Source organism: Pleurodeles waltl, chromosome 7 (genome assembly GCF_031143425.1).
Source record: "Pleurodeles waltl isolate 20211129_DDA chromosome 7, aPleWal1.hap1.20221129, whole genome shotgun sequence".
In the NCBI taxonomy this organism is placed as follows: Eukaryota; Metazoa; Chordata; class Amphibia; order Caudata; family Salamandridae; genus Pleurodeles; species Pleurodeles waltl.
In genome coordinates, this window is record NC_090446.1 from 1,153,195,181 (window position 1) to 1,153,219,411 (window position 24,231).

The following is a 24,231-nucleotide window of genomic DNA, read 5'->3' on the forward strand; positions in this document are numbered from 1 at the left end:
TTTCCGAGTCTGAGTCTGGCACCCATCTCAAAAAGATTGCATTCGCAGGACAAGGTTTTTTTGTGTTTTGGTGATTGCGTCCATGTTTTGTTATGGTATTGTTTTTTGGGTATTGACATGCACAACATATGGCGTATTATCGTCTGTTGTTGATGAAGGTGCATAATTAAAATTTCTTGATGATTTGTCTTGACACTGTATTTTTTGTGACGATATAGGGGTGGTTTTTTTAGAGAAATCGAGCTAGGTGTAGTGTTTGATTAAGTTTAATAGTGGAACCAAGGTTTTTTTAAATTTATTAATTCCTTAACAATCGACTTGTAAGTGAGCACTAATTAAGAGTGTAGGAGGGGTGTTTATTCTGTTCAACCAGAAATACTGCATCCAGGTTAGGTCATCAGAGGTCAAAGCCTAGCTAAGTGTGTATGTGGTAAAGCACAACTTTCCTCTTGTGGTGAGTTTGATTTCTGTCCTGTTTCCTGGTACACAGGCACAGGCTTTATCACTTATTGTTTTGCTTCATGAATTATTGTCTTTGTAGCTATTCCTTGATGATTACATTAGTGTTTGATTGCATGGTGTGGTTTGAAGCGTTTGAAATTACAATGGGTGCAAATCTGGGTACATCTCAAAAGAGCTCACTTACAAAAGAGCAAACTCCCCCAGCGGTTAGAAGTCCAGCTTATGAGACGCTTATAAATTCTGGTATGCATACTTCCTTAATGAGTGGCACAAAGCTATTGCAAATGACAAAAAGTTATGTTTCCTGAGAAAGCTTACTTGAAACATAGATTGTTTGACACATATTCACAACCAAGGCCTGCCCATTTTGAAGCAATGTATGAATGGGATTTAATAGCTAATATGAAGGCACCACAGAAAATGTTGAGAAGTCAGGTTAGTAAGACAGTACATAATTGGGTGGATACCAGGTTGCATTTACAGAAAAACCATAGTGTACTGAAATGTTGGAACAGTGGGAGCATTGCTTCTGATTACCAATAATTAAGTAAAGGACAAATTAAAAGACATTTTTAAAAAAATGAGAAAAAGAGTGATTTGGATGAAGAGGATGAATTGATGGATGCTTTGACTGTAATGCCTCCACCACCTTAAAATGAGGTTAGTAAATTAGAATTGTGAGATTCCAATTTCAGTATGAGAATTTTTACCGAAGAGGGGGCTATACTTGCTCAACAGGGTGGTGCTTCAACATGTAAACTACTACAAATTTACTACAAATTATTGATTCAAATGCTGATGAAAATAGGGGAATGAAATTGAATTTTGATGAACTGGTGCATTTAAATTTGAAACCAGAAAAACGTTCTTGTGGGTGCTCGTGAGAGACTTAAAAGAGTGGCAAACGAAATGGGTGTATATTTGAACAAAATAACTTGTAAGCCATATATAATAAAACAAACGGAGAATGGGACAAGAAAAGAAACATTTATACAGATTTCTTTTCTAGCAGTACCCTTGAACTCCGTCAGGTGGCGTAGGTCGACTCCACGGGTGATGCTAGCGGACTAGATACCTCTCCTAATGATAGCATGCTTTCTCCAACTACTGTGACTACAGTGGAGGGAGCTTTATACTCCATGGTGGTAAGAAGGGCTGCTGAGTTTTTGGACCTCGAGCTTCCTTCTGTGGAAGTCGGGACTAACCTCCTGACCGAGGTGCTTCATCTTGTGACTTCCAGTTCTAAGCCCCTCCTACCCTTTAATAAAGCCCTTACGGACGTCCTACTGGGTACATGGTCCACACCCAGCACAGGGGCTCCTGTGAATAGAACCGTTGCCCGCTGCCATTGGCCTGCGCTGACGGACCCAAAATTCCTGACTCAACATCCTACGTCTGAAAGCCTTGTGATCCAGGCGTCCTCTAATTCTGGCCCATTCCCTTCCGCCCCCCCCAGATAGGGAATCAAAAAGTCTGGATAACTTTGGGAAGAAAATGTTTTCTTCCACCAGTCTAGCGCTGCGGTCTGTGAACACCGCATGCCTTTTGGGCTGATACTCCCATATTCTCTGGGATACGTTGCGCAAGTGTTGCTCGAAATCCTGGAAGAGTCCCGGGCGGTTTTCTCCCAAGCTGTTACAGACGGGAGAGATGCAGCAAAGTTCATGATTCATTGTGGACTGGATACGACCGACTCACTAGGTAGATTGGTTGCATCGACAGCGGCCTTGGGGCGCCACGCCTGGTTGAGGACGTCTGGCTTTTCAGTGGATGTCCACCAGTATTTAATGGACATGCCCTTTGATGGCACCCATCTCTTCGGAGACCAAGCAGACTCAGCGCTTGAGCGCTATAAGGATTCCCAGGCCATGGCTTGGTCCCTTGACCCCATAGCTGCTCCTCACCCCCCCACAGTCTGCTTTTCGCCCCTTTTGTGGCTACGGGAAGGGGCACCCAACCACGTTCATATACACCCGCCCCCCAACCCACGCATGCATCACCATTTTTGCGTGGATGCGGGATACAACATGCTCGTGGATCAGAGAGCCAGTGGTCCACCCAGTCCCCCCCCACCCCTCCTCTGCCTCCAAGGCTTCCTATTCCATTGGCACATCCGGAACCAGTTGGTGGCAGGATGCCCCACTGGGAATCCATCACCATGGACAGATGTGCGTTGCAAATTGTCCGAAGTGGCTATTCCCTCCCCTTCAAGACTTACCCTCCAGCGATGCCACCATCATTCGATCATCTGTGGGAGGATCATTTGACACTTCTTTGCGAGGAAGTAAAGGCTCTTTTGGCCGAGGGAGCCATAGAGTGGATCCCTGCACCAGAAGTAGGTCATAGGTTGTTATTCCCACTACTTTCCGGTGCCCAAAAAGGATAAGGGCCTTCGCCCTGTCTTAGATATCTGGTCCCTCAATCTCCTCCTCAATAAGGAGAAGTTAAAAATGCTAACTCTAGCTCAGGTCCTGTCTGCCCTGGACCCTGGAGACTGAATGGTAGCGTTGGACTTGCAGGACGCCTATTTCCACATTCCCATCCTGCCGGCCCACAGAAGCTACTTGTGATTCGTGTAGGTCACAAACACTTTAAGTTCACCGTGCCCCCTTTGGCCTTACCAGCTTCCCTTGGGTGTCATACCAACTTGGGATGGCGTACGCTCTGCGGCGGTGTGCACCATCACCGCCGATCATGATATGCTCATATTCCCCATTGACAACCATGTTAACCAATGAATGGTCGCACAACGGTGAACACCGCCTTATGCTATTACGACAACCGCTAGCGGTATGAGGTCACTTCCACTACAACATTATTGGATTACAGGGGGCAGACATTTTGGCCATTACTACGCAGTTATTAATTTCTCATTTGCCCCATTTAGGCCCTATTGTCTCCAACCCCCATAGGCATGAACAAATATACATTTACTCACCACAACAATCCTAATGTATTATTGAGGACATGTCACTCCAGTTTAACATCCTACTATGCATATGTCATCGACTTGTATACCATCAGTGCTGAATATTTAACATGTTGGGCAGATGTATGTGTGTTCCTCACATGTGTTCTCAACTCCTAGGTACGGCCCCCTGTGGCGAGGGAGGGCCCCATCGGTGTACAGACCACTTGTTGATTTGGGGACCATGGTGGAGTGTCACATCATTATCAATTAGGGACTCAACTGTGCTACTATTCATGAACTTTGTGCATTACTGGATCCAGCACTGAGACCGGCTAATCGGAAACAGCATGCCATCCCTACTGAAGTGCAAGTGCTCTCCCCACTCCATTTCCTGGCCACAGGCTCATTTGAGGTGACTGTGGGCACGGGTGCAGGTTTTTCACAGCCAATGTTTAGCCTCATACTGTCCAGATTCCTGAATGCATTTGTACGACACCTGCAGTCCCATGTGAGGTTTCTCCAAAGTGCTGACTCCCTGCCATCAAGTTAGACTTTTATGCCTTTGCCAACATTCCCCATGTAATAGGTGCCATCGATGGAACCCACATAGCTCTCATCCCCCCAAGAATAAGTGAACAGGTGTACAGAAACAGGAATAACTTTCACTCCATGAACATTCAATTGGTGTGAACTGCAGATCAGTACATCTCACATGTGAATGCCATGTTCCATGGATCAGTCCATATTTCCTTTGTGCTGAGGAACAGCAGTGTGCCACACATGATGGAACAACTACAAGGGGACAGAGGATGGATCATAGATAAGTGTGTCTGACACTTTTTGCCACATAGCTGACAGCCAGGCTGTCTGCAACTGAGGGTTATCAGTGACAGTCCTGTTTTGCCCACTTTTGCAGGTGATTCTGGCTACCCAAATATGCATTGGCTCCTGACACCAGTGAGGAATCCTAGGACAGATGCTGAGAGGAATTACAATGAGGCCCATGGACATACTAGGAGGGTGATAGAGTGCACTATAGGTCTCCTAAAGGCTAGATTCCGTTGCCTCCATATCTCTGCGGGATCCCTGGCCTATGAGCCTGAGAAGGTGTGTAGAATAGTGGTGGCCTGCTGCCTTCTGCACAGCGTGTCTGTGAGGAAATCTATTCCCCTCTTGGAGGAGGATGGTGCTGTATATCCAGACCAGCTTCCTCTGAGAGGGGATGAGAGTTATGGTGATGATGAGGAGGGGGAAGATGTACACTCCAGGATCCAACTGATCCAACTGTACTTCCAGTAACTAAGAGGTACTATTTGGTGCTGTTGTTGTCTATGCAGCATACTGTCGGTATGTCTTATCCTCTATGGGAGTGTTGGGCCTATAGACATTGTCACTGTGACCAGGTTTGCATGGGACATGTGACATGATGGACAACTTGTTAGACATTTCTGTTGGCACCACCCCATTTAATGCGTGGGGTGCCATTCCTGCAATAAAGATATAAATAAATGATTTCAATTACAATTGCATGCACACTTCGATTTGATTCAGCATACTGACAGGGGACATTTACATTGGTGAACAGGTGCTTCATTTGGTGTCAGGGATGCCATGGTGCTCTTTACAGGGATTGGGGTGGGCTACTGGTGGATGTCCATATTGGCTACATGGTCTCAGCGATTGTTGGCAGTGGTAATGTGTCCATCTTTTATTTACAAGTTTTGGGGTTGCTATTGAATGGTGGGGATGGTGGTTCAGTGGCACACTTGAGGGACAGTTCTTGTCAGAGTCACGTCTTAGAGGGGTCCTTGGTTTTGGCAGGTGTCCCAGTGCCATATCTGGGCCTGAGGGACCATTTGGGTGCCTGGTGTTGGCCTATATGGGTTGAGGTGCTGATCTCCTGTGTGTCCTCAGATGGTGGCACAAGTCCAGTTGCTGCTGCTAATGTTGCTGGCTGGTCTGTATCCTGGTCTGTAGTAGGGGCTTCTTGGTCTGTGGGGGTCTCAGGATGGGTTGGGACACGGTGCAGCAGTGTACCTGCGATGGTGGCCATGGTGGTATTGAGCAGTTTCCGCTGCTCCATGGTCTTTTGGTGTTGGGCTATCTGCAGCCTTTGACTCTGCTCCATGGTGGCCACAATCTGGGCCAATCTGTCCTGGGTATGGTGGTATGTTCCCAGGACCTCAGAGATCACGTCCTGGGCTGCAGCATCCATCCTGTGTCCTCCCCCCTGGGCCACTGGTGCCCTCCCACTGGGCCTAGCCCCCTGTGCCTGTGTCCCCTGCACAGGTCTGGCGGTACCACTTGTACTGGGGCCAGCGTCTTCCTGCCTTTTGCTAGGTGGTGACTGTGGCCTCTGTCCTTGTGTTCCACCAGTCTGTGGCCTGGATACATAGGTGTGGGGCCGGTTGCCCTGGGCTGATGTTGGTGGCTGGGTGGTAGGGGTGTCAGTGGTGTCCTGGGTGGGGCTGCTGGATGGTGACAGTCCAGGATTGTGTGAGCGGCCAGGGTATTCCTCACTGTCCAGGGTTCCCTCTCCAGTGTCCTGGGTGGTGCCTCTATCTCCATGTGGGGCACTGCCACTCCTTGTCCTGTCCGTCAGGGTGGCATAGGTGTTGGTGCCTTTTGGGGGGAATGGACATGTCTGTTACAATTGCAAAATCAGATGGGGTGTGCTGGGCTATTTTATGCAGGTTTTCCACTGTTGAGCCATGCAGGGTGCCTTTGTGAGGTTCCCTTGCATTTTGCTTGTGATGTGGAGGTGCATTGTGGGTGGTGTAGTACCATTGTGATCCCTTGCAGGGGTAGGTGGCTGTGCACAGTGGGATTAATGCGGGCCTCTTGGTGGATTTGTGGGCATGCAGGGTAAGTGGATGTTGTGATTGTGGCCTGGGTGAGGTAGTGGTCCTGGTGGCTGTTGGAGGGCTGAGGTGGTGCATGCATTACAGGTGTGGCAGATATGGGGTAATTGTAGATGACTTACCCGAGTCCATTCCTCCAGTGAGTCCAGTGAGGCCCTCCGGGTGCAGGAGGGCCAGTACCTTCTCATCCCAGTCAGTGTGGTCGGGTGGTGTTGGTGGAGGTCCTCCCCCAGTCTTCTGGATGGCAATGTTGTGCCGGGATGCCATGGACCTCACCTTCCAGTGCAGGTCCCATCTCTTGCGGATGTCGTCTCTCGTGCGTGGATGGTTTCCCACTGCATTAACCTTGTTGACAATGGTCTGTCATAACTCCATCTTCCTGGCAAAGGGTGTGTGCTGGACCTGGGCCCGAATATTTGTGGCGCAACCTTAAGTATCTCGTCCACCATGGTCCTTAGCTACCTTTCGGTGAAGCGTGGGTATTTGGGGGGGTGACATGGTGTGTGTTGTGAGTGATTCGTTGTGTGGATCTAGGCGAAGGTGCTGTTGTGTGGTTAGGTGTGTAAATCGTGTGTTGTGGTGTTCAGTGTCCTCTTGTGGAGTTCTCAATCTCAGTTGTCCTATTGGCGATGCAAAGGATTGTGGGGTGTGTCTGTGAGTGTTTTATGGTGTTGTGGATGTGTGTCAGGTGTGTGGGTTTCAAACTTGTCAATGTGTGCAATTCTTAATGTTGGGTCCCATTTCTGGCTGTGGCGGTCTGTACCGCCAATGATCGTTTGACTTCTACTGACCGCCGCAGTGATTTGTGCTTCATTATTTGGAGGGCGGGTAATTTGTTTGCTCGGCGGTGCGGGGGGTGGGATGTCCAGCATTTTCGCCGACAAGGCCCTGGCGGTGACTGGTGGCAGGGAATTTTTTGTTGGATTCTGATATTTGCATCTTTATATGGTGGGTTTTTGTTCACCGCCAATGGCGGGATTCTGTTCAGCGTCACCACGGCGGGGAACGGTGTTTACCGCCATGTTCATAATGAGGGCCAATGTCTCTGTTACCAAAGGTAAGTAACTTGTTCATTAACAATAATCTGTGAAAAGTGGGTTTCAGAAAACATATTTACCATTTGCACACCACCAAGTAAAGAGTTCTAGTTTGCATTCATCCTATTAAATATTTTTTTCACCACACAGAAGTACACAAAATTGGCTTTCACAACTACTGAAATATATTTTGAAATGTTTGTACTGTTGAATTAGGGTCAGTTTTAGAGTTTGGTGCACGTGATATCCGTCACGTGTATGACACAGTAGTCCCCTCCGCTAAACTCTAAATCAGACCCTTAGTTAAGAAAGATCTGACACCCTACAGCCTTTCATTTTACACTTTGTGCAGCAGGTCAGATAGTTCACTTGGAACTCTGCAGTCAGAAGGAAAAGTAATTGTAAGAAGACAAACTAACTTTTGACCTCTTTCTCTGAACACAGAGCAAATGTGACAAGATAAGAAGATGATTTAAAGGTGTCTTTATTGCTCCTTCACTTTCTGTCTGAACAGAACACCTGTTCTTTGTCAAATCGCTAGAAAGGGTGAGTAGGTCCTACAAAATGGCTCGACCTGATAAAATCTGACTAGCCATAGCGCGTGGGTGAGTAGATTTTTCGAGGCCTGGCTCGCCTTTGAAATTTTGTTGGGAAAGGATCAGGCAGTGATGCCAGCAGAGGTCTCCAGAGGAGTTTTCTGTAGAGAAAACATGAAGCTGCCACTTTGGATTGTCCCAGAATGCTGTGTAGGAGGGATGGGACAAAGGTGGAAGGATGATGTGGCATGGCAGAGTTAGCCAGTGGGTCATGGCCCCTAAAGCTTTACACCCCCACTTAAAACCCTGTACAAGGGAGAAAGAGATGAGAAGACCCAGGACCTGGTAGATGATGACATGGAAAGGATGCCCAGCTGGAAAGAAGCCATCTGATGCCTGCAAAGATGGACTAAGGGTGTTGACCCAGGACAAGGATGGCCTTCTTATGCCCCCTGAGGACCAGTTGAGGGAAAAGACCTGGACTCCACTGCCCCCCACAGGTGCCCTACATAATTTCTAGTAGGCACTGGGACCTGGGAAGAGGAGCCAGGAGGATGCTTTGCTAGCTGGTTGTGGAGGGGCTATACAAGATACCCCCACCAGCAGGGAAATAGCACCAGAAGCTCAGCAGTGCAGAAGGGTGGTGCAAGGAGCAAAAAAATCCAGGTTCTTGTAAAAACACACCTCTTTAGAGGCCAGACGACCTGTTGAAAATGCACCTAATGTCTAGGCCTTCCCACCAGAAGCAAAATAAGACCATGCTTGAGAAATTTCCCCCGGGGTGGGCCAAACCACCAGAGTCAGCGCAGACTCAGTGCTTTCAGCTAAAATGGGGTGGGGGTATGCATGGGTCTCCCTTTCTGACTCTCTCCTGGTCCCTATCCCCTGGGGGCCATGCTGATTCTGTTGTCCCAGGGGATCCCAGCCCCCGTGACAAAGCCAAAGAAGAAGATGGAAGTTATTATATGAGTGTTGAGTGCTCCCACACTGCTGGGTGCCCTCCCCATTCCCACGTCTATGGAGAGCAAGAGGCATTCAGCACATCATCTCCCTGCCTGCATTGTTTGTGGGCAGGAAAATGGGGATCAAATGCTTTCCCTGCCTGCGGGAATCAGAACATGGGTGGGAGCAGCAGAACACGAGATGGCCCAACACTTCCACTAAATAGAAAAATATAAATAACCCAAAGGCATGTGGGTGCCTTGGGTGGGACTGGGGCACCCATGATAAAAGAAGAGTTGAGGAGCAAAGCCTCTTTACCTTCTCACCCCGCAGAACCAAGAAGCACAGAGTAGAGAAGGCTAAAGCATTTGGGTATCTGCGACCAACCCTCAAGTGGATTGCCTCCTTCCTCACAGACAGAACTCAATAAGTTAGACTTCTCCCTACACCTCAGAACCCAAGAAACTAATCTGCAGAGTCCCTCAAGGATCGTCGCTCAGCCCAACACTCATCAACATGACGCCTCTCTCGGTCATCGTCAGAACCCATGGCATCCACATACTTTCCCTACGCCGACAACAAACAGCTTGTGATTATGGGTCCCAGGAACCACTAGGGGTATCCTCTCCCTTCCCGACCCAAGCAGCACCACCAAAGAAAACGTCACCAACTGAATGAGCAATGTCACTGCTTGGATGAACAACAACTGCCTCCAACTCAACACAGACAAAACCAAGTTCCTTATCTTTGGCAACAACCACACCCCCTTGGATGCCTCTTCGTCCCTCTGAACTTGGCCCACCACCTGCCCTTGTGGACCATCACAAGAACCTCTGAATCCTAGACACTAACTTCTCCATGAGCAGACAGATAAACACTGTCGCCTCATCATGCTTCCACATCCTGCAAATGTTATGCAAGATTTTCAAGTGTATTCCACTTAACACCAGATGAACAGTCACCCAGGCTCTTATAACAAGTAAACTTGAGTACGGATCACCCTCTTCTTAGGAATCCCTGCCCATGGTCTACCCCAACTCCAAACCACCCAGAACGCCACGGTGATACCCTGACAAAGCCAGTAGGCCTATATTACTTAAATTGACACCCTTTATAATGATTTACATTGACAATGTATAACATGTGGTTATTATTATTAATGTGATGATCCCTTGACAAAACCAGTAGCTCTGCCTTATTTAAAATGACAACCTCTTATATTGTAATGTGGCATCTGGTATAGCTGGGAGGTATTGTGTTTATGGGTCTCAGGAACCACTAGGGGTAAAATGTGATATGTATGAGGGTATCACCAAAGGTAGTTCTTTCGACCTGATGTGTATATTTGTAATATAATGTGTATTATTTAGTAGTGTGTATGTATAGTAAGTTTACTTTTGCTTTTTTTAAATCAATTTGAGGGGTGTTGTGTGCTAGCGAATTAGTATTACTAGCCCACGCCTCCGCTCTCGAGTAGGCTGTGGACTGCTCTGCTTTGCTATCCTGAGCAAGATGAGTGCTGCAGTGGGGTACTTGGTTCCCAGTAATTGGACGATTGTGGGCTTATTGCTTGTGAAGCGCTCATTCTTCATAAGTAATAACCCAATTTCTTACACTAGCTACCAGCATTGGGATCTATAGTATCCAGTTCCAGTATACTCTATTAACATTTTTTTTGTGCACATTACCTATGCATTAATGCATAAATATCAGAGTGCAAGGCTCTGAGAGGTGTTCAAACGTTTGGTTGTGTGAACTCAATAAGGAAAGGGCCCTTATTCCATGTAAAGACATTGATGGTTGATGTCCTAACTGTGTTTAACAGGACCATTTTGCATTTTTCAAAAATATGTAATGGTGGGTTGGGCTTTCACAGAGTGTTTTCATGCCATAGCGTCCTTTGAACCCCAACACTACACGCTAGGCCTATATGAGAAGGGTGCTTCCCTATAGATTCAGGGACTGCAACAGGTGTACCCACAGCATAGATTTAGGAGAAGGGGAGGGCCCTGCTTTTTATTGTTCTAGTGTATTATGGGTCTCCAGGAAATTATGGGGCTTGCAGAGCAGGCAGAGTTGCAGGCAGAATTACCCTGACAAATTTCCCCATGATAAGGAGTGCGAGAAAAAAAAAAGTCATGATTCCCACAGTATCCATAGGTTGTGTGTTGGAGAGGTTAATTGTCCTAGGGTGGCCCATCGTGGTGTGTGGCCCAGTAGTTCGATGGTGTACCCTGAGGAGACAAAGCATGGGTAGTGAGTGTCTACATTTTCCCAGGTGAGTTAATGACTAACCCTGAGTAGATCTGAGAGGGGCTAGTGGGCTCCCTAGACCCCCCTGGATGCCGAAATACAATGAAGGATGTCATCCTAGAGACTGTTTTACTCATTATCAGAGGTAGCATATGTGACAATGCCCACCCTGATTTCCAGTCAGGTGGGCCCTGTGGGAGTCAGACCCTATTTAACAAGGTGCAGAAGCTCTATAGTTGGAGGGTGTGCAGGAGCTGGTTGAGCCGACCATGACACATCCAGGTGGTCGAGTGGTATCTACTCTTGAGGGAGAGCATCCTGAGTATCAGTGTATGGGGAGGAAACCACGTCTGTTTCGGACTGTTACTCAGAGCTGTCAAAAGGACAGGCAGCAGAGCCTCTGCCTTAGCAGACTCTTGTCTGGTGCACTGTATTTGTACCAGCCTTGGGGTGTGCCCATGAAGCCCCTTGAAGTCCTGACTTCCTAGTCATTGGTTTGGTTGGTTGGTGCGACATCAGCATGATGGTGCAGAAGGTGAGTGTACCCGTAGGGTTCCTAGTAATTAGACAATTGTAGACCTATTAGTTGTAAAAGAATCACATTGTTTGCAATTAACAACCCAGTTTCTTACAAGGACCTTCTAAAGGATGTTGTGTGAAGCCCATTTAACTAACCAATTACAGTGGAGGATAGTTCAAGATTAGAGAACCATTAATGAGATAGTAGTTCCATGGTACTGAATCCAGCAGTGCTTTTATATCAGATTTCAACAGATGCAGAGTGGTTCACAGTAATTTATTTGTGTTCCACATTTTTCTCCAATCCTGGGGATAGCTAGTGCTTTTTGCATTTAGATTTAAAACTAAGGTGTTGGTTTGGGAAATAATCCCACCAGGGCATACAAGAGTTCCTCTATGATCTCTCAAGTGTTTATTGGAATCCTTAATGTGTCATTGTGAGTCGCTTTTGCTGCAATACGTTGATAAGTTGATGATTGCAGCACAAACAAAAGAGGGCTGTACTTTGAATACCATTGCATTATTAAATTCCTTAGGCTGATAATTGGCATAAGCTTTCTCCCACAAAGCAACAGTATTGTAATGTGGAAGTTATTTATCTAGGACATCAAATTCACAAAGGAGTTAAAAAGGTGTCCAAGAAAAGCATCTCTGAGATTCTGAAAAGGAATCCACCAAAACACAGAGAGACGTGGCAGTGCTTCTAGGAACAATTGGCTACTGTTGTCACTGGATTCCCAGCTTTTCTTTCATTTCAAAAGAAGTACAGAGATTGATTCATAGTGATGTCATAGATCCGATACCTTGGAATGATTAATGCATGAAAGCCTTCCTGGAGCGAAGACACATTTTATGTATCACACCCGGTTTAAGAATGCCTGATTTATTTTTCTAAAATCCATGATCCAGTTGCTACCCTATTGCCTGGATGTATAAAATCGTGGCAACAGCCATAGCCATTGGTAAAAGAGAAGCAGTTGTTATGGGTCACATGTTAAACATGTTAGTGCCTGAATCAGTGGAGACACTTTTGACCTGCACAAGTCGGCACTTGTCAAACAGCAGATTGACTAAATATGAGCAAATGATAATGGCATCTTAAAATGTAATCTTGAACCTTGAAGTGAAATATTGGGCCCTGCTACTGTTTGCCACTTCTGAAAGATGAAAATGACGAGAACAAACAAGAAAGAGAACATGATTGCATTGAACAATTTAGGATACATTGTACACCGAATTCGACCAGCAAGGTATAACACAATAGGATACAGTATCAAGTATTGGGAGAGGAAAGTTTCAAAATAGTTTTTTTATGCAACATGTCTTTCTAGTAGTACAGCGTTGACTTCTTTCTTTAAAAGCTTGAGTGAGGTAATTGCTCTCATTGAGGGTGGTAGGGAGTTCCACATTTTTGGGGCACATCCGGTGAAAGTGCTGCCCTGCGTTTTCTGTTTTTTGAATCTGGATGGTTTAAGTATGAGAGATTTAGCACTTACAGAATCCCTTCCACCTCCTGATAGCTTTATCCTATTAGCTGTGTATTTAGTGCCAGAATCACAAAGGGCTTTGTGTGTTATGCAAGCCACCTTCAGTTGGATCCTGGCTTCAACTGGGAGCCAATTGACAGCTCTGAGTGATAGAGAGATTCGATTGTTGCGACTTATGCCTGTTAAATGTCTTGCTGCTGCATTGATTGTCACTTTCATTGGAGCTAGTATGGCTTTAGGTAGACCTAAGAGTGTGATAGTCCTATAGTCCAGTCTTGAAAGCACTAGAGATTGAACCGCTATTTTTAAGTCTCCTGGCGGTATGAGGGGTTTTAATTTTCTTAGAATGTGCAGATGTATGTTACCGCTTCTGGTGGCAACTTGTATGTGAGCTTCCATGTTTAGATTTAAATCTAGTGTGGTGCCTAGTGATTTTACAGATTGGCATATGGTTGGAGTGCAGTTTAGCGATTTGAGGTTAAGAGACCACGGTAATGGTTTTGGGGGCTTTACAGGGTGGGGAGAAACGAATGAATTCGGTTTTCAGCTGGTTTAGTTTTAACTGGTTGTGTGCCAGACAGTTCTGTGTTTTCATCAGGGATTCATCCAGTCCTTCATATCCTCTTGAGAGGATGGTTTGATATAGATCTGAGTATCGTCGGCATACATGTGGTATGATATTTTTGATAGTTGTAGAACTTCAGTGAGTGGTTCCAAGTAGAGATTGAAGAACATTGGTGAGATTTAAGATCCTTGTGGAATGCCCCTGTTGATGGCTGCTGCTTCAGATAGAGTGATGCCTATTTTGACTCTTTGTTGTCAGTCTTGCAAGAATGAGGTGAACCAGTTAAGAACTACTCCTAATAGGCCTATTTTGAATTCAAGTGTTTCACTGAGGCGTTTGTGGCCGACCTTGTGGAATTCCGCAGATAGATCTAGAAGTATTGGAAGACAGGATTCATTTTGGTCTAGTGATGTTTATATGTCATCTAGGATGTTTAGAATGTAGACCTCTGTGTTGTGTCCAGGTATAAAGCCTGATTGCTTATCTATAAGGTTGAAATTCTCGATGTGTTCACATAGCTGATCGTGGGCACATGTTTCTACCAATTTAACCAGAAAAAGGCAGATTGGATACTGGCTGGAAGTTCCTTAAGTCTGTCTGGTCAGATCCAAGTTTTTTTAGAAGGGGTGAAACTTGACCCATCTTCAGGCATTCTGGGAGGGATCTTTGTTGGAGAGATGCATTTATAATTTATGTCCATAAGGGAGTGACGGACTGGAGGATATCTTTCAGTAGTTGTAAAGGAATGGGATCATCGAACTCTGTGATAGGTTTCATTGACCAAATGGTTTTCTGTATTTCCCCCTCAGACAGAGATCTCCAACCATTCCAAAATACTTTGTTTTTATTTAGGAATTCTGGTGGCGCAGCTGGGCCCCCATATGCAACACCTAATTGACCCAGACTAAGCAGGTTTTATCCCAGAATGGAATTGCAGTAATAACACTAAACGCTTGTGTCACTTGGTCAATAACGTTCACTGCTCCCACACCCGCATGGAACTTCTCTCGGTTGACGCAGAGAAAGCGTTTGATAGAGTACTCTGGTCGGACCTACAGCTGGTTCTCACTAGAATGGGACTGGGAGAGAGATTTAGCCGATGGGTGTGGGCCAGTTATAAAACCCCAAGAGCGGCAGTCAGGGTGAATGGGATGTCATCGCCCTCCTTTGCTATCAACAGGGGAACCCGTCAGGGCTGCTCATTCTCTCCGCTACTGTTTGCTTTTTACATGGAGCCTTTTGCAACCAGGGTGCAACTCAATCAGGACATTAGGGGTCTGAGGATGGGCGGTAGGGAGCACAAACTAGCGCTTTATGCTGATGATGTGATGCTCGTGCTGATGAATCCCAAGTCCATCCTACCCCCACTGATGGGGGAATTGGAGAAATTCGAGGAGGCCGCAGGTTTTAGAATCACCTATGCGAAATCTAGCATCATTAACATCACGCTTCCGAAGGTCGACCAGACATACCTGCAACAACGTCTCCCTTTCCTGTGGGCACCTCAGGGAGTTACTTACTTGGGACGCCAGATACTCCCAACCCTGGGGCACACGATAGATAGCAACTATACGAAGCTCTTGCATGGAGCCAGGGCAGACGTAATATCCTGGAACAAATATCTACTATCTTGGCTGGGCAGATTAGTGGCAGTTAAGATGTCACTGCTTCCAAAGATGCTGTACCTGAACCAAACCCTGCCACTGCAGCCCCCCCTCAATCCTTGCTGAATTACAACAGCTAATAGAAGATTTCTTTTTGGGAGGCAAAAGGGCGCAGATCACGGGGAAATACCCGTATCTGGCTTCAGGGGGTGGGAGGATTGGGCATATGATGTTTAAAGAACTACTACCAGGTGGCTGAACTGCAATACATGGTGGAGTGGGCCAGACCCCGCACGGAGAAGCACTGGTGCTTCATCGATCAAGCAATGGTCAGCATCCACATATGGAAGGTACCTTGGCTGCCTAAGCCCCATAGACCACTGGGCGTCTATATTTCCCCTGTCCTAAGAGCCACTCTAGGAGTCTGGGATGCAGTCCAGACATGTCACAACCTGTCTTCTCGCATATCACCCCTGACTCCCTTTATAGGTAACCCAGAGTTCCTCCCCTGCAGAACAAAACACCTCCTTTGACGCTTGGCAGAAAGCGGGTTGCAAGAGGCTGGGAGATGTCTTTGCGAGCGCACTTTCACAGACAAGGAATTAAGAGATATCTTGCGCAGAGCACACAGATCGACAACTACTGCGATGAGTAAAGAGACCTTGAATAAAACAGTTCACTACTCGTATTGCACACCGGCCAGAGTGGCTAATTGGAAGAGGGGTGCGGACGGGCTATGTTGGAGATACTGCGGCCAGCCTGGCACCCTGGTGGACGTGCTGTGGCACTGCTCCCAATTACGGTCTTACTGGGACGCAGTGCTGGCCGATATTAACAACATTTGGAACACAGATCTACAGTGATTCCCTAGCTACATTCTTCTGGGCCAACCGAACCCACATACCCACTCTCTTTGCCAAAGGGGCGAGCAATCACCTTGGCATTGGGCGCAGCTAAACAGGTCGTTAACCGTTCCATGCCCAGAAGATCCCATAGTTTGTGGATCCATTTCAAGTGTGTTGGAGTGTGGTCTGTCCCCCAGCATGCCAGTATGACTTGTTCAGACAGGAAACACACACAGCTTGCCGCAATTTGAGAAAACTTGGAGAAGTTGTGTGCGTTTCCTGTCTGACGAATTCAGACAACCCACCTGCCCTACCTACTAATGCATATTAGGCCTCACACGATCCCACACACTAGCTCATAAGCGGGTAGGAGCCTCCACTTCTGTTGTCCTCTCATGCTCCAAGCTACAGGCTAAAGCAGCACTTTGTGAGGTTGTTTAATGTAGTTTTCCTCCTCTCCCACCCCCCAACCTCCCTGTTTCCTACCCTTGGTCTAATACATGTTTTACCCACCAGCTGTTGGATGTTGGTGGTTGTATGTTGTATTGCTTGAAATACGAATAAGCAGATTTGAATTATAAACATTTAAAATGTCTTTACTTGTGTTTCAGTACAAACATTTGATGAGTCAAGTGATTTACAAAATGAGATGTCGGAAAAAGTGGAAAGTTCAGGATGTAAACAAAATGAGGATGATTTGTGGAGATATATAGGTGGTGGGAAATTTGTTGGAGTATGGTCTGTCCCCCAGCATGTCAGTATGACTTGTTCAGACAGGAAACGCACACAGTTTGCCACAATTCGAGAAAACGTGGAGAAGCTGTGTGCGTTTCCTGTCTGTCGAAATTAGATAACCCACCTGCCCTACCTACTAATGCATATTAGGCCTCACACAATCGCCTCAATCAATCAATCAAATTTCTTAAGCACGCTACTCACCCAAGAGAGTCTCAAGGCGCTGTGGGTGGGTGGGGGCAGGGAGGGGGGGTGGTGTTGTTGCTCAAAGAGCCAAGTTTTGAGGTTCTTTCTGAAAGTTAGGATGTCCTGGGTCTTGCGTAGGTTGGTGGGGAGGGAGTCCCAGGTTTTGGCGGTGAGGTGGGAGAAGGATCTGCCGCCGGAGGTGGTGCGTTGGATGCGGGGGACTGTTGCGAGGGCGAGGTCGGCGGAGCGGAGCTGTCGGGTTGGGATGTGGAAGTTGATTCGTTTGTTGATGTAGGCTGGTCTGGTGTCGTGAAGGGCTTTGTGTGCATGGATTAGGATTTCGAAAGTGGTCCTTTTGTTGATGGGAAGCCAGTGTAGGGATCTGAGGTGGGCAGAGATGTGATTGTGGCACATCTACCTCATGAGCGGGAAGGAGCCCGCACCTCCGTTGTCCTCTCATGCTCCAAGCTACAGGCTAAAGCAGCACTTTGTGAGGTTGTTTAATGTAGTTTTCCTCCTCTCCCACCCCCTAACCTCCCTGTTTCCTACCCTTGGTCTAATACATGTTTTACCCACCAGCTGTTGGATGTCGGTGGTTTTATGTTGTATTGCTTGAAATACGAATAAACAGATTTGAATCATAAACATTTAAAATGTCTTTACTTGTGTTTCAGTACAAACATTTGATGAGTCAAGTGATGTACAAAATGAGATTTCGGAAAAAGAGATGAAAAAGTGGAAAGTTCAGAATGTAAACAAAATGAGGATGATTTGTGGAGATATATATAGGTGATGGGAAATTTGTCTTGCTAGATTCCCTAAATACTGCGGAGGGCGAGTTTAATGTATGGACAGTCAAGCTCTTTGAAATGTACTGGTTTAATCCTCATTTCTGAACTGTTGCTGAAGATGTTTGTCAAAGACTTTAATTGTAATTGTATAGCACTTACTACCCCTGACGAGGCACTGAATCGCTTTTCAGCGAGTAGCACGCCCCTTTGGAACCCAAAGTGGATTAGTATAGGGAAAGTTAAGTTGTTAATTCAATTGGTAGAGATGTGAGCCTGTTAGTTGGATTGGTTAGGATAAAGGGGGGGTAGAGATAGGAAGAGTCTAGAAAATGTTATTTGGGAGACCATAGTAATAAAATGAGGTTTAGGATGAGTCAAAGGTGGGAGAAAGGAGTGGACAGTCTAGTAACTGTTATTTGGGAGATCATATTAGTATTAGGTTTGGGATGAGTCAGAGGAGAAATGAGGAGGAAAGAGTCTAAAAAGGGTTATAAGGAAGCTCATAGTAGTAGAGTGATGTTTGTGAAAAGTCAGAGAGTGGAGGTAGATGATATATTGAAAGAAGCATAGGATGAGACATATAGAGTATTGAATAAAAGAGTTGAATGATTTTATTGGTTTTATTTATTTTTCAACAGTTGGAGTAAAATAAATATCTAGATATATAACTACGTAGAAAGGTATATACTTGTATGGAAAATAATAGAGATATTACGTTTTATTATATAAAGTCACAAATATACATGTATGGGTAAATAGTTAGAAACTCAGACTTTCAAATGTTGCTGCATATAAAGCTAATTTATTTATGTATTTGTTTATTTATTTTTAATGTGCTTATATTTATTTTTTCTCTCATATTTTCCCCAATATTTTAGTAGTGAAGCACTTCTAGATACATTTGTTTATTATGAACTATGCAGTGACCTATATACATGTTAAGCATAAAATGCATATTATGTCAACAAAACAAATGTAGGGAAGAGGTTGAGGTGTCGACCGAAACCGAGTTATCACAACCAGCAACACCATGTCTGTTCTGACATGCATGGTACTGATGACTACTACAACTAGAGGAAATATACTCCCACCACCCTGGGAGGGATGCAGAAGGCAGAAGAAAAGCATCCGTTGCCTCTCCTTCCAGATCAGATCACTAGTGGATGAAACAAACATAGGAGCTTCAGGTTGAACCTGAAAGAAAAAAAGTACATCTGAAATGGACTGCAGAAAGAACTTATGTGTATAAACTAATGGTTCCAAGGCTCAGTTGCTTGCGCCCTGTTAAAATATGTAACACAAGTCTACTAAAAAATAATTGGGGATGCCTGAAAAAAAACTCCACCTGAACCATTACCCCTCTCTAGACAAATATTGAAAAAATCATTGGCGAAATATGCAAATATGCAACATCCTTGGAACAAGAAGCTGCTTACTTATGAATTTCACCATTGATAGGGTATTGAGCAGCCTGATCTCTGGAGACATCACAGCCAACCGTGGTGCAACACTACTAGTTCCGTGGTGCCGAAAGTGTAGGGGGATTGAGACGGAACAATGTTTTAACTAACTCTGGGAGGGCCGGGTTGAAGGGGCTCACCTTCCTTTCAGGTGTCGTTTGGTTCGCTAGGCAGTGGGTCAGCCACTGTAACTGGTCCGCTAAATAATAGGACTGAAAGTCAGGGATGGTCAGTCCACCATCCATGACAGGTCTCTGAAGTGCAGAGCCACTCTCCATCAGCCTGAGCCCCATAAGAAGCTAATGATTAGGCAATCCAACTCCCTAAAGAACTTTACTGGTATCCACAGTGTAAGGGTGATGAAAAAATAGCAAGGCTATCATTTTTAGAAGGGCTTCTCGACGTGCTACAGATAAGGGCAGTGAACTCCAAAAGGCCATGCTGCTGTGCAATGCCTGACCCACATTTCACTCCAGAAGGTCCAGGGAGGCATGGTACATATGTACTCCTAGGTAACAGAGGTGGTGCTGCTCCCATTACAGAACCAATCCCAGCTGGGGCAGCTCTGTTAATCACTGTAGGAAACAAGCTAGACTTTTGCCAATTCACTCTGAGTCCTGAAGGGAACCGAATCGGTCCAGCAAATCCTTCACCCCTCATAGCGCTCCTTCTGTGTCCTCCAGGAGCAAGAGGAGTTCATCAGCATACAATGCTATATAGTGGTCGCGTTCCCTGGCGCGCAGGCCTCTGTAAGCCTCCCCTGTGTGGGCCTGACAAGCGAGAGGCTCAATGGCAATGGCAAAGAGAATGGGGCTATAGCGGAAAGCTATGCTGTGTTCCTCTTTCTACTGCATAACTCTCAGAGATGGTCCTACCTGTGTGGATTCTCGCCTGCGGCACCGTGTAAAACAACTGGGTCCAGGCTACAAAGTTCTCACCCAGTCCGAATTGACGCAATACCTCGTAAAGATATATCCATTCTAAACTGTCAAAAGCTTTTTCAAAATCAAAAGTGAAAAATGCAGCGCTGCTCTTATCACAGCTGGCTGCATATAGAATAGAAAATAGTCTGTGGATAATAACAGCTGTTACAGCCTGGTATGAACCCTGCCTTATCTTGATGGACCAAGGAGGGCATCTGCCGAAGCAGACGGTGGCTAATATCCTTCTGAGTATTTTAGAATCCATACTCAGCATAGAGAGCGGGCGATAAACAGTAATGTCCATCACCTGTTTTCTGGGCTTTTAGAGGGGAATAATGAGTGCTTCTCAAGTGAACTCATTCTTTATCGTCTTTGTAAATAGCGACCAGATGTGGGCCCAGGTCTTCCACGTAGGCGGAGAAAAATTCAGCTAGGAGGCCATCCAGACCCAGGGTCTTGTTCCTGGCCATGTCTTCGGTTACCGTTCGAACTTGTGGGAGTGTGATGTCCTGCCCTAGGGCCTCCGAGTCTTGAGAGGCAAGGGTTGGCATGTCTACCTGCGATAGGAAATCTCAGATTTCCATGCCTGTTGGGCTAACTTTTCTGCAGTATAAATCCGAATAATAGCTACAGAATTCCTGATTGATATCCGCCTGTGGGTAAATAGTGCAGTCTGGGGACAGTTGCAGCTCAGCAATCAGTGACCCTCTTTTTGCCAGGTTTGCCAGCCACGCCAAGAGAGGTTCACCTGGTCATGTAGTTCTTATAATCATAACAGCATAGTCTTTCAACCTCCTCTGCCACATTTTTCTTTGGCCTCTAATATTTCAGTTTGGAGTCTTGGGTCATCGGGTGGCGCGATTCAAGCACACTCAGTTTAATTTCTGCCTTTATCATATCCTGCAGCAGTGTCCTGCAGACACAGATGGCAGCTGAAATGCAGTGCTGACGGACCACTGCCTTAAAGGCTTCCCACTCCGTCAACAGCAAGGCCATGGAACCCTCATTGTCCACGAAATAGGATTTTATGGTGACACCAAATGTATTACGGAAGACCTAGTCTTGCAGTAGTTCTAGTCTCAGCCTTCATGTGGGTATGGGAGGTCAGAGTCTGCTCCATCGAAGGCCCATGAGTAGGGGTTTGTGGTCTGAGATGGTTCTAGTTAGATACTCAGTCATCTTGACCATCTCATGCACATCTGGTGAGCACAGGAATGCGTCCAGGCATTCATGTAAGGGACAAAAGAAAGAGTAATCTCTTTCCCTCTGGTGATGGACCATCCATGAGTCAATGAGTCCCCACTCTCATTGCCAAGCCAGGAAAGCTTTGGCATTTCCGTGCACAGGCGAGACCCGCAGTGGGGGTGTAATCTATCCAAGGCTGTGTCCAAGATGCAATTAAAATCCCTTCCCAGAATGACCGGCCCTGCTAAGTGCAAGGCCAAATGGTTAGATAGAAAAGCTAGAAAACCTGGTTGGTTTGTATTGGGGCCATATATGCTTCCCATTGTAACCTTCCGCACATCCAATTTCCCAGTGATTATGATGTAATAAACCAAATGGTCAATGAGGGACTTGGTGTGCTGGAATGGGATCTCCAATCCCAATTCCCAATCCAAATGAGGGCCCCCCTTGCATAGGTGGAGTAGGTTGTGTAGTAGATTTGGCCCCTCCATTATAGTGCTAATCCCTGTTTAACATCTAGATAGGTCGCCTGAAGGAGAGCTACTTAGATCCCCCGCCTAGTGAGATGTGAGAACACTTTATGATGCTTGGTCATCTAATTTATCCCTCTGCATTCCATGTTAATACTTTGTATTCTAATGGGTTAGCCACTGGGAGTGAAGTGCGTTGTGGCCGGTGGTCGCAGCAGAGCTGGTCTCCCCTCCAGTAGGAAACACCCCGCCCCTCTTGGCAGGCATGATTTGTAGCAATAAGGCGTGTTGCAAAGAAATCCCCACTTCAACAAGAACATTAACATCCCAACTCCCATTCCCTAGGACAAGTAGTACAACCTCATTCATCCAAACGTCTAAAAAAACAATAATCATATATTCTTGTACCCCTAGACACTCAAGTAGTCTGTGGGGGAGGGGTGACAGTCTGGCCAGCACTCAACGCTGCTCCTGCAATTTCCCCACATAGCCAGTGAGCTGTTGGCCCAGCTGTTGGTCCAATGCCAGTGGGCCTCGTGGGAGCCCAATGAGTCGGAGCGACCACCTGTAGCCAGCTATGTTGTGCCAGTGTTACTAGGCATTCCCCTTGTTCTATGTAGGGGGCAGGTGGTCAGAGCGTTTATAGGAGTTCGTCTGCCATCTGTGGGGTTATTATAGGTAAGTGCGTGCTTCCTCAAAGTCTTGGACCGAGAGAAAGTCGTGGCTGCTGAATTTCCAGGATGGTCTGGGTCCAACGAGGGTGTGGGGCTAATGTCGCCTCTGCACATTGCTGCTATTGATTCCAGTGCCCGCCTCAGCTCTCTATGTGCTTTTGCATCAGACGGGGCGCTCTGTCTTGGTCTTTTAATTGGTTGTCTCTGCTTGTGATGATTCGGCGAACGTTCAGCTGCCCAGGCACTCGAGCAAGCTTGTGGATGAGCTTTGCCAGTCCCACACTTCTCAAGGGTGTGAAGAAATTGCACAACTTGCGGCATGATCACTCAATAGTTTGGCTGGGAATAGCATCACATATTGCAGACCTTGGGCGCAAAGCTGTTTCTTGACTTCTGTGAAGGATGCACTTGCATTTGAATTTCTCTTGTGAAATCAGGGAAGATCATGACTTTACTTTTATTGATTTGGATATTTCCTTAGATCTGGCCTGCGCTAAGATGTGATTGCGATACCCGCAGTACAGTCATCTGGCAACCACTGGACTCGGGGGCTCCCCAGGTGCAGATGGCTACGAGTGTGCTCGATGAGCTCGCTCGGGGCATAGAAGGAGGATAGACCTTTAGGCACCACCATCTCCCTCAGTCATTTTTCCAGGAATGCCACCATCTTTAAGCCTTCAATTTCAATAACTGGAATGTTTTTTCTTTGGGATCTATTTTTACTGTCCTCTGCTCTAGCCTCCAGCCTGTGGACCTTGGATTCTAGGGTGGTAAGGCACTCCTGCATCCTCAGTAGATCAGGAGAAATGTTAGCCACTAGTCTCTCCTCCGCTGTGACCCTCTCCACCAACCTTCTGTGGTCATCTTTGAGTAGGCTGAGGTCGGCTCCCAGGGCATCTGTTTTGGTTTCACAAGCATCCCGTGAGGCCGTAAGGGCCTGAAGAATGTCTTGTAATGTGGGCTCTGCCATTAGTGGGGACGGCGAGTCCTCCTGGCTCATCATTGTCCTCTCCATGTCCAGTGATTTTGCACCCTGGGCCTAGTGTGCTGGTCCTTCTTTTCAGAGGCTTTCCCCATCTATGCCTCCCCTAAATGTATTGGTGGGTCCAAAGTTTGTATTTGGATGAAAATGCTGTGTGGGGCCTCCCTCCGATGTGATATGTCTGAGCAATTAGTACGCAGCAATATGGTCGCAGCAACGCACTGCTCCACGGGCCCTCCCTTCCGAGCAGCCCCCACAATTTCGTCCTCTGTTGCCACCCCTACCTTGGTTGCGCTCTCTGCGTGGGACAGAGGCAGGGTCCTCCTTTTAGTCGACTCCACTCATGCAGGGGCCCGGCAGGGGCGGCACTGAAGGGAGAGGGTATCCACCACACACTAGAGGCAGGGTTGAGGTCCCAAGCTACCACTGCACTCTCCTCACCTTATGTCCACTGTCCTGATGCCTTCCACTCTCTCCGGGGCCCACTGCACCTGCCCCACTTCTGGTGCTCCGGTCGGGACGGGTTCCACTCACAGCTCCTGCACCTCTGCAGTGGCCAAGGCCCCATGGTCTTCACTGGGCTGACCGATGATTAGGTACCTTTTGCAGCTCAGCTACGCGCACTGCCGTCCACTTCAGGGAAAATTCTGATGGTCTGGCAGTGGGCCTCAAACACACCAGGCCTGCTCAGTGATGAATGGGCTTCTAAGGCCCCATCCCTGTTCTCTGTTGCAGTGGTATCAGCAGTCTTTCAAGGTCAGCTGGGCCCCCATGTGTGCCGGGGTCCTCAAAGCCGGGGAGGG

General features: G+C 46.7%; 1 protein-coding gene across 2 annotated transcripts in view; it reads left to right on the plus strand.

Annotated features, from left to right (window-relative positions):
• Positions 1 to 24,231, plus strand: part of METTL23 (methyltransferase 23, arginine) — a 218,361-nt gene that overhangs the window by 78,864 nt on the left and 115,266 nt on the right. The window lies entirely within an intron of this gene.